This window comes from Echinops telfairi, unplaced genomic scaffold (assembly GCF_000313985.2).
Source record: "Echinops telfairi isolate 266 unplaced genomic scaffold, ASM31398v2 ScPeMD7_7424;HRSCAF=8462, whole genome shotgun sequence".
Taxonomy (NCBI): Eukaryota; Metazoa; Chordata; class Mammalia; order Afrosoricida; family Tenrecidae; genus Echinops; species Echinops telfairi.
The window spans coordinates 84984159-84996133 of record NW_022111324.1 but is presented as its reverse complement, the minus strand read 5'-3'; positions in this window follow the sequence as shown (position 1 = coordinate 84996133).

Here is an 11975-nt window from a genome sequence, read left to right as displayed (position 1 = left end):
TCAGAGTTGGAAAAGCTACATGGAGACCCCTACCAGCACTGAGATGCTTACACTGCCGCGGGATCCACAAGACCATCCACCCACTGGCCTGTGATCTTCCTAGTTCCCTGCTTCAGCTGGCAAGGCTCACTTCCTGTGAGATATCCCCAAGGAGAAGCCACATGGACCTACCCCGATGCAGCCCTGGGTGCTGGAGCACCCGTGTGGAGAACCCTGCCAGTGCTGAGATGCTTACACGTTCACTGACTCAGCTTTCCTCCTGCAGTCGGCATCATTGCATCTGTTTTGTGAAATGGAGGAGGACTTTGTGGATTAGTGTTGGACATATGGGTTAGTGAGTTAATGTTGGACTTGGGTTAGGATGTTTTTTTGATGCTCACTTAACCTTTATGTAAAACTCTCTTATACATGAGTTTCTGTGGATTTGTTTCTTTAAAGTACCCAGACTAACACAAATAGCAATAGATAAGAAGAAAAAAATCACTAAACTTTTGGAACTTGAAAGAGTTGGCGAAGAGTCTACTTGGCTAAGATGAGTTAAGAGAGAAAGCATCAACAGCTGTATAAATTTTAGTTTGAAATTCTGAAGTACTGAATCACTGATCATCTAGAACAGCAGTTCTTAACCTGTGGCTCATGACCCATTTGGGGGTTGAATGACCCTTTCACAGGGGTCGCTTAAGGCTATCGCAAAACATATTTCTGATGGTCTTAGGAACCGAGACACTGTTCTTCTACCATCTCCAGGCGGGTCCACCCACATGCAGATATGCCCACATATCTTGGCATGAAGACTGTTAACCATGCTACACCATGCTTCAAAACAAAAGTTCATTTATTTGTCATTAGAAATAAATATTTCACAACATACAATTGCATATTGTTTTATGATTAATCACTATACTTTGATTATGTTCAATTTGTAACAATGAGAATACATCCTGCATATCAGATATTTACATTACAATTCATAACAGTAGCAAAATGACAGTTATGAAGTAGCAACAAAAAAAAATTCTATAGTTGGGGGTCACCACAACATGAGGAACTGTATGAAAGGGTCGCGGCATTAGGAAGGTTGAGAACCACTGGTCTAGAAGATGACACCATGATCTACATGTGATTTTAAAATCCACTGACAGTCATATATTTACCAGTGTATTAGTCTAGGTACTTTAGGAAACAAATCCACAGCAACTCATGTATAAGAGAGTTTTATGTAAAGAAAGTGTGCATCACAAAAACATCCCAACCCAATGCTGCCCAAGCCCACAAGTCCAACATTAACCCATTAACCCAACACCAGTCCACAAAGCCCTCCACCTCACAAAACAGAGGCAATGATGCTGACTGCAGGAGGAAAGCTGAGTCAATGAACCAATAAGCATCTCAGCACGAGCAGGGGTCTGCACACGGCTGCTCCAGCACCCAGGGCTGCATCGGGATAGGTCCATGTGGCTTCTCCTTGGGGATGTCTTGTAGGAAGTCAATCTTGCAAGTTGAAGCAGGGGTCTGCTAAGGCAGCTGCACCCTGGTGTGACCATCACAAAGCAAGAGACCCGAGAATCTAGAAAGGCGAGGCTCACTACCCATTTATTCCTCCGCCTTTCAACCAGCACCACATGTGTTTATCTGCCAGGTTGGCACAATTAACTTACTCAACCAGTATTCATATTTTATGTCTTCTCTACCTAATTTGGAGTTATTAAACAATTGTGTTCAGATTATAATTGTCTGTTATAGAAAGTTATAATACTCTTTTGGGAAGATAAGAAATGAAGCAATGAGTGAAAGAGATTTTTATTCATAATAGCAATAGGTGATTATAGAATTTATAATATATTGACTGACACAATTAGCAACTGGCATTAATTCCAGTTGCATACATTGTTCCTGATTGTTGATGATTTTCCATTCTGATGGCTCGGTTGCAAATGGATTCTAAGTTGAATACCTACGCTAAAAACAGTTTTCATTATTTTTGCCTTTTATCAACAAGATATTCATAAATCTGATTTTTATTTTACTTTTGGGGTTGAAAAGATTATATATAAACTACCAGATATATTTTAATACATATACCTATAAAAACACACAATTGATTAAAATTTACTCTCACAATAGAATTCGACCTTTTCTGGAATTTTGCGAATTGTTAATAATTCCACTTGTGGAAGGTTCTGATTTGACAGTACTACCTCTGGGAATGGAAATATTCAGAAAATTAGTGAACATTGGCTGAATAGTTGTTTTCTTTTTTTTTTCTTTCTTCTATATCTTGTGCTTATTTCTTCCTAACACAATGTGTTGCAAATAATTATCACTGTATTATAAAAGATATAAACATAGTTTAAGACAATAAACATTATCTTATAGCATTGTGCATCAGAAGAATAGGGGTGTCTAAGTCTCCCATTATTTTACAGTCCAGCTGTCACAGAAGGGTACAGTCCATCTAAAGGTATAGTGGGTGTGATGGGCTTCTAAGCTCATGTGTGTGCTTGTTAGCAACCTCAGTTTCGTTCTTGCTATTGGTACAAGACTATATTTTCTCAACATGTGGTCCTTTCCATAGGCTCCAACAACACACCAGCTGCCTTCCCAGAAAGAATGTTTCTTCAGAGAGAGAGAGAATGCAATTGTGGTAGTTACATAATCTGGTGTCAATTTTAGGACTCAGAGTAATGGGGTGGAGTCTAACCTGTCATTCAGGTTGTAGCTGATGACCTCATTTGGAGGTGCTAAGGAAATAAATAGCTTGCTGGAGGTGGGACACATGCTCAGTCCTTGTGAGACATTCTTGTTGACAAATCACAGGAAAACAGGCTGATGGGAGCCAGAATCTCAGAGTTGGAAAAGCTACATGGAGACCCCTACCAGCACTGAGATGCTTACACTGCCGCGGGATCCACAAGACCATCCACCCACTGGCCTGTGATATTCCTGCATTCAGCATCATTGCATGTGTTTCATGAGTCTGAAGAGGATTTTATATATTGGTATCAGACATATTGGGCTAATATCTGACTTATGTATTTGATCTGGACAGGTCTGGGATGTTTTCTCAATATTCAACTGCTCTTGTATACAAAACTATTTCTTATACACATATGTCGATGAATTTATTTCTCTAATCAACCCAGACTAACACAGCAGTATAGAAACTCATGGTCACCTAGTCAATGCAAACTCATAGCAAGCCCTATAGGACCCTAGAGCAACATACAGGTAGAACATACTCCTGAGTTTATGAGGAGTAGAAAGTCTTGTCTTTCTCCCTCATAGTGGCTGGTGGTTGGTTTCAAAGTGATGACCTTGTCATTAGAAGCACAACTTGTAACCACTACACCACCATAGCTCTTTAATTCAACATAGAAATCTCAGTCTTTTCATAACACGATCTCAGAACTGACACAGTCAACCAGCTGGCTGACTTTTGCACAGTGTAGGGAGAACCACTCATGAGTGTGGATATAAGGAGGTAGTGTTATTTGGGGCCATTTCAGAGGCAGCATACCCAATTAATGTCTGAAATTTTTATTGGATGAAAACTTTTAGAAAACTATTGTTATCACTCTAATTCATGCTTCTGTCTAATGACTTGGGGCAGCATGACACTGCTGTCATATGACTCTTGTTTTACATCATAACTTGTACATATAGAAGGTGGTTCCCTATGGTTCCTCCCAAAGAGCTTTGGTGGATCAGTGGCTAAGCACTCATCTGCTAACTGAAAGGTTGTTTTTGAACCCTTACCGTACCCCACTGACTCAGTGAGATAAAGACCTTGTGATAAGTTTCCATAAAGATTACAGGCAAGAGAGGAATTACTGAGAGCTAAATGAAGGTCAAACACAATAGTGGGCCAGGAAGAAAATAAATAGAAATAGAGGAAAGAACTAGGAGGTAAAAAACATTTATAGAAGTATAAATATAGGCATGTATATATGTAAATATATTAATATATAAAGATAGGGACATAGGTCTATGTACATATATTTATATGTTAAGTATTAAGGTAGACAGACATTGAGCCTCTACTCAAGTCCTCCTTCAACTCGAGAACACTTTATTCTAATAACCTGGCATTCTGTGATGTTCACCTTCCTGACACAATTGTGGAAGACAAATGGGTACATAAGTAAATGTGGTGAAGAAAGTTGATGGTGCCTGGCTATTAGAAGATATAGCATCTGGAGTCTTAATGGCTTGAAGTAAAACAAGAGGCTATCCTAGCAGGGAAACAACAAAGTCCACACGGAAGAAGCACACTAGTCTGTGTGATCACAAAGTATGGATGGGATCAGGTATCAGGCATCAGAAGAATAAAGCAAACAACTATTTTGATGTGAATGAGAGGGGTTGGAGTGGAAAACCAAAGTCCATCTGTAGACAATTGGACATCCCCTTACAGAAGGGTTACAAGGAATGGACAAGCCAACCAGGATGCAGTATAGCATCGATGAAACACACAACATTCCTCTAGTTCTTTAATGGTTCCTCTCCCCCACCCCCACCCCGACTATCATGAACCCAGTTCTACCTTACAAATCTGGCTAGACCAGAGCATGTACTGGTACAAATAAGAGCTCTTGACACACAGAATCCAGGAGAGATAACCCCCCAGAAACAGTAATGGGAGAGGGATACCATGAGGGTAAGGGGAAGTGGGGGTGGGAGGGGATGGAGAATGGGAAGAAAGGGAGAACAATTGCAATGATCAACATACAACCTGTCTGAGGGGAATGAACAACAGAAATAGGGTGAAGGGAGACAGTGGTCAGTGTAAAATATAAAAATAATAATAATTTATAAGTTATCAAGTGTTCATGAGGGTGACGGGTGGGGGGAGGAGCTGATCCCAAGGGCTCAAGTAGAAAGGAAATGTATTGAAAATGATGATGACAACATATGTTCAAATGTGCTTGATACAATTGATGTATGGATTATTATAAGAGTTGTAAGAGCCCTCAATAAAATAATTTATTTTAAAAAAAGAAAGAAAAAAAGATTACAGGCAAGAAAATCATATGGGGACAGTTCTACTTTGTTGAGTGGTGTTGCTAAGAGTCAAAATCAACTGGTTGGTAGCCAACAAGTTTCTCCCAACTCAAAGACTCTAGTTCTATGGTCCTTTTGTCCTGTCTTAAAATAAAGCACGGACTGATTACCATGGGGCTTCCCTCCTGCAGGATGGAGAGGTCAGGGAGCTGTTTTCAGAGGGCTGTGCATGTTTACTCAAGAGTCAAAGTGCAATGGGCACGAATAAAGGAGTGCAGCTGAGGCTGTGAGGCTGGATAATGTTTACAGCGCAAAGCTGAAGCAGCACTCTGCTGCTGGCCAACGGGGCTGACCAAGAAAGGCTTGAAGACCGCTGCAAATGGGAGAGGTGTGCGACTGGGGTCTTCGGAAGAATACATGGGACCTGGACTGCACAGCATGCTACTCTTACAAGTGCCAGGCATGGTCCCCTGTATCTGGAATGCAAGCTGGAGTTCTGTCCAAAGTACTTTTTAAGATATTAGGTATCCTCAAAGAAAGCAGTTTAATCACCAGATATCTACCTACAACGTATAACACTCCACCCAAATGTCTCTCTCTTTGCATGTGTGGTTGTTACTGTTTCCTGTCTCACCCAACCTTGGCAGCAAGTCTTCTGGGAGAAGTACCTTTCCTGAAGGCTTAACTTTCTGTATCTGGCTGTGGGTGCGCAGCCATCCATCCTAGATGTCACCTCATAGGGAAGGGCAATAAAGCATTCCTAAATTTAGAAAATATAGCAAGGGAGATAAGATAATCCAAGTGTTCCATAAAGACAGAGAAGGGTAAAGAAATGATGCAGGTAGCTCGCCAGTGTTGTCTTCACCAATCCCAATCCAGGTGTGGGCAGATTTCTCCTTTCTCCATGGTTGTAACAACTGCTGGTATTTTGGGAATTCACATGGTTTACAAAGCAACGTTGAGCAAAAGCCTAATTGATAGACCCACCATCATCTTGAAGAATCTGCTCAGTGGCCAACCTGCCGGGCAGTTCTCACGAGTGCTCTCCCGCCTCCCTCTCGCTGTCAATGTCACTGCGGCATGGCTTTCAGGGCCAGTACAGGACATCTAGTCACTGCGTTTCTCTAAATCTCTTTTCAGGAGTTGATGCTACCAGAGCCAGAGTTTGGAGACCGTGCATTCTCTGTGGCCTGGCAGACTCAGCATCTGTGGGACAATGTGATGACTGACAGTGGTCCATGTATACTTGAGAATGTTTTGGTCAGTGGCCATCTAAAAGAGGAAGTCCATGTTATTATCATCTTACCATAAGCCCATGAGACATGTAGAAACTTGTTGACTTTTGTTTGCATGTTGACAAAATACTTTATTTAGATACATTAATCACATACTCCAAACACTATGAATATTTCGAAAAATGAGAGCTGTTTATTTACAAGCACACTGCCCTCAAGTTTTTGAAATCTCTTTTCACTCAAATACCAGCATCTTGTTGGAATGGAGGGCTACACGCTCATCTTGTTCTTATGAAGTGTTGAATCTAACTCCTAGTTCTCTGATAATAGCTACAAAGTGTCTGACAGTGAGATCCCTTTTATATGTACATGCCTTTTTAATAGCTTAAATGTAATCCCACGTATAAAATACATATAAAAAGGAAAACATCTTTAAAAACTTAAGCATGGATGAAACCTAGCCTTTAGGCGGAAGCCTTTTGCATTTGTGAGTTTTCTCAGAACTCAGGTTCAGAGTGGATCTGTGTTATATTCCTGGTCCTTGAGCTTTACTGATTATAAACAGATTGCCCTTTTATAATTCCTAGTTTGCTAAATGATACCATGGTGATACCCTGGAAGACAAAAGGGGAATACAAAACTCTCCTATGCATTTTTACATCACTGGACCTGTAGTGGGCTGAGTCACAGGCTGAAATCAAACAGTTCTGTAAACACGGAAACATTAATTTTATTCTGCAAAGTATTATTATATGACACATGGAGTACTCTTTTCTGTGCTGCTGGCACTCACAGTCATAGCAGAAGGCACTTGACGTAAAGGTATTTGGCTGGTTTCGCTATCCCCCAGAGGAGCAGTAATCAGAGAGAACTAGGTGCATGAGTCAACAAACAGCTCTCCCAGGCTGATCAAACAAGCCTGGCATTTCTATAAAAAATGTGAAAGCTGATTTTGGACAAACACTGGGCTCTTTTTGCTCTTATTCTATTTTGCTTTGGCAACTTGTAGGCTGAGAACTCTGAGCAACAGATGTTTTCTTTAAGACTTAAAGGAAAGAACATGGATCAGATTCCACGCTCGTGCCTGTCATAAAGATGCTGGCCAGGAAGGGGCATTCTGAGCTGACCCCCCAGATGGGCATAAAGTACAGTCCTTCAAAGGCCCGTAGAGAACATCTTTTGCACAGAGAATGAATGCCCAGGGCTACTCAAAACTCATTCCCTCCCAGGCTCCTTCTGATCTTTAGCTACAATGATCGAATTTTAAAGCTAAAACAAGTCCTGTGAGTTTTTAAAATCTCGTGTACTATTGATGACCTTAGGAATCTCATTTATACCATACTTGCTTTTTCCAAAGACTGTGGTAAAATATATGAAATAGTTTGTTGTGTCAGCCATGATTAAGTATGAGGGGATACCTCCAAATTAACAATGCTCATTTGTTTTTTGTTTTTGTGTGATAGTGCATTTGGAGTTCATTCCACAGGGTCAGACTGTTTTTTGTTTTCTTTTTAAATAATGATTTTATTAGGGGCTCATACAACTCATCACAATCTGTACATACGTCATCTGTGTCCAGCACTTTAGTACATATATTGACTTCATCATTCTTACGACACCCACTTTCCACTTGAGCCCCTGGTGTCAGCTCATTTTCCCCCTTCCTCTCTCCCCCCAACCCCCTGATAATGTATAATTTATTATTATTTTATCATATCTTATGCCATCCCACGTCTCCCTCACCCACTTCTCCGCTGTCTGTCCCCCAGGGAGAAGGCCATATGTAGACCTTGTCCTCTGCTCCCCCTTTCTCCCTCTCCTTCCCTCCACCCTCCTGCCATTGCCACTCTCTCCACTGGTCCTGGGGGGTTCATCTGTCCTGGGTTCACTGTATTTCCAGTTCCTATCTGTGCCAGTGCACCTCCTCCAATCCAGCCGGATATGTAAGGTCGAATTGGGATCATGGTAGTGGGGTGGAGGAAGCATTTAAGAATCAGAGGAAAACTGCATATTTCATCGTTACTACATTGCACTCCGATTTGCTCCTCACCTCCCCGCAGCCCTTCTGCAAGGGGATGTCCAATTTCCCCCGGATGGGCCCTGGGTCCCCACTCTGCACTCCCCCTCATTCACAAAGTTATGATTTGTTTTTTGTTTTGGTCTTTGATGCCTGATACCTGAGGGTCAGACTGTTAATTGCGCTTTCTATTAAGAGGTTCTGAAAAGATTGCGTAACAGTGTGTGACAAAAAAGGCCTGATTTGTGGCAGTCAGGGGACTGGTTTTGCCACCATGACAATGCACCTTCACAGGTGTGCTAGTTTGGGGCAAAAATAACAGCATGCCTCTCTTGCTCCATGCACCTTACTAATCTGACCTCACTCCATGCAACTTCCTTTTGGTTTCTGCAGCTGAAGAGGGACATGAAAGAACAGCGATTTGATGACATGGAAGAGGCAAAGGAAAAACTGTGAGAGGTGCTGCTGTCAGCCATCCAAACAGATGAGAGAGAAAAGTGTTTCCAAGAATGGAATCACAGATTGGACAAATGTATTAAGTGTAATGGAGAATACTTTGAAGATGATAAGGTTGTTTTGTTTAAAAAAAAATTACCTAGGTTTGGGAGGAAAATCCATTTTTGTAACCCCTCATATACAATTCAATGGCATTAACCAAATTTATCACGTTGTGAAACCATCACTATTATCCATTTTCAAAAGTTTTCTATACCCACGTCTCTTTGTTTGAGGGCAGGAAGAGTTCTTGGTCATCTTGACCTTCACATCCCCCTGTCCTTGTCCTTTGTACTGGAGGTTCTCACCTACAGCTGGGCTTCACTTACCTCCAGACTCCCTTCAAAGTTATGCCTGCTAAACGTATTAAGAGTTTGTCCTCTGATTGGATCTATGTTGTGATAAATGGCAAAGGACAGGTAGACCATATAAATGTTAAAGGATGAATTTATTTTTAAAATAATTTTTATTGACCTATAATCCTCATTTCATATAATAATTCATAAAAATATTTAAGCGTATTTTCAAAGGTATACATTCATTACCCCAATCTATTTTAAGATATTTTCTTCATTCTGTATCCATCATCATTAGCTCATTTACCCCCAAACTCCCTGTCATAAACTTAAGAAACTACTCATCTATTTGTTCTCTCTATAGATTTACCTATCCTGAATGAATAAATTGTTCTAGTTTTAAAAGAGACAAAAAAGGAACAAACAACAAAACTAGAAACTACAACAGACTAAAAGAGAAAAACTTCCATTCAAAAGATAGCAAGTTGAAAATGGGTTATAAGGAAAAACAAATGAAAAGACGCTACATTTTATCTTAACTATATCTGCCACCAACTCATTGTGAGCCCACAGGACAGGATATTATTGCCTGTGTGAGTTTTTGAGAGCGTAGCTGTTTGAGAGCAGAAAGTCCCATCTTTCTCCTTTGGCACAACTGGTAGTTTTGAACTGCTGACCTTTTGGATCGCAGCCCAATGCATATCCATTATGTCATCAGGGCTCCTAGAGTATGTAAGGGGCTCTATAAATGAATTTTGGGCTTTCACTGCAATATCTAGCTTTCAACAAATCAGGTGCTCAGAATTTAAGCTTTGATACATTCTTTCCCTCTGGACTTGGATGTTATTGTTAATCATTCTTTGGTCTTACTAGTTGGTGTACTTTTTCTGTGCACACTTTACTTACATGCTGCTTGTTTTAAGGTAAGTCTTTAAGATTTCAGACAGTATTCTTTCTTATAGCTGACCACCATCTGACTTCACTACACATTGGTATAGCACTGATACCACCAGTGATCTCTTCATGAGGGCAAGTATTGAGTATGGCCACATCATAAGAACTAATTGTTCTTAGATTATGGTTTACAATTAAGTGTGAGCTCAAAATCCATTCATGTATCTATGGTTTGTATATGTCATTGGTCCACTTTAGAACCAAAATTATCATTTTACTGGGCAATATTATAAACAATCCCCAGGGGCATATGGTAAATCTATTTATAGTATTCTCAATTTAGATAATGGTACAGAATTTAAGTACAGTTGAGAAAAGGAAAGTATATATATATATATACACATATACATATACATATACATATACATATATATGTATATGAGTGCTTGTTAGATTAAAATACATGGATTGTTGACTTGTACAGATTAAAAACTTATGTGAATGGACACTATTTTATGCAAATGATGATGGTAGGAGATAAGGCCAAACGTACAATAATGCTCATTCTCTAAGGCAGAGAGCTATGCCTGCTAGAATAATACATGCCCTTAAAAAGCAAAATGTATGAAAGAGCAGATATATGGTAGTCTTAGTTGACCATTTTTGGACAACCTCAAAGCAAGAGATTTGAACCAAAGTATGATGACTTCCCAATCCAAAACCTTGGGATAGCAGTCATCTGCTTCTTCTCACACCAGGGTATTTCAGCCTTCAATCCAACAAGGCAATTCCATTCCTTTAATATACTACATGTGCATTGAAGGTAAAGTTTAGTTCACTCAGTAGGTTTCCAAATTGGATACTTCTGGTGTGGGCCATAAAGGATGATGTGGATCTTGAGAGGACAAAGTCTAAATTCCCTGTTGTCAATAGCATGTGGCCTATGTCATCAATGGTAGGAGATAAACTTGATCAAAAGTGCCTGATTAATAACATAATATAGGGCATATTCCCCCCTCCCCCCAGAGGTCTATATAAGTAATAGTAAGCGTTTTTCTAAAGGCTACATTTAAATGGATGGTTATCATGGTGGCTGGCAGAGAGAAAGCATTTCTAGGGAATTGCAAATATAGGAAACTATAATACACGTAACTAAGCTGGAGACAGAAATGTATCCAATGGATATACTGTGTTCCTTCCATTCCTATCTTTTTCTGTCTGTGTTGAGAATCATACAAAAGGGTATTAATTAGTCCTCTTATTTTGTGACATTTATTCCATAATCTATCCTGTGGTCTTTCCATTTTCAGAATGTATTCCCCAGCCTCTCAATGAGAAGCAAACTCCATTTCCACTAGAAAATAGCTTACCTGACTCATCATGTTGTGCTGAAATAGCTTAACTGGTGTATCATGTGATGCAAAATTCTATCCCATCTTGGGTAGAAGAATCCTAAAACAGAGCAGGTACAAAATCAAAGCAAGTTCGATTCCCGTGATGAGATCATGTCTGAACCCAGTTCTGGTAGAGAAGAGTGAACTTATGTTCTAGTCCTGCCTTTGTTAGCTGACCTCCTTTCCTCCGGACAAAGCCTTTAGCTTTGCCCTTCAGCAGTGTTCCGGAGAGACATTATGAAGTGTGTGTTCTGTGGAGGGTAGGAAGGGTGAGTCTCATCCAGATACTTCGTGGCAAATGTGGTTTGTGGGCCCCTTGCCAGGCATGCTCACTGGTTTTAAGTGCCGAAGCTCTATCATCTGTTAGGCATCTTGTGCATTTTTGAGACAGAACAGTAAAGGAATCTGCCCCAGATCATTAAAGTTCTGCATGGGAGGTCTGCAGAGGCGGGAGAGCCTGTTGTAGAAGATATGTTTGACACGACTGTTCCAGACTGAAATTCCCTTGGAAAAAGCCTGCGCCACTAGATTGCAGTTTTCTAAGTCTAAACAGTTGCTGATGATCTACACAGACACACACACACACACACACACATATATTCGCACACACACATATATTTGAACGGAAACTAAATAGAATCTA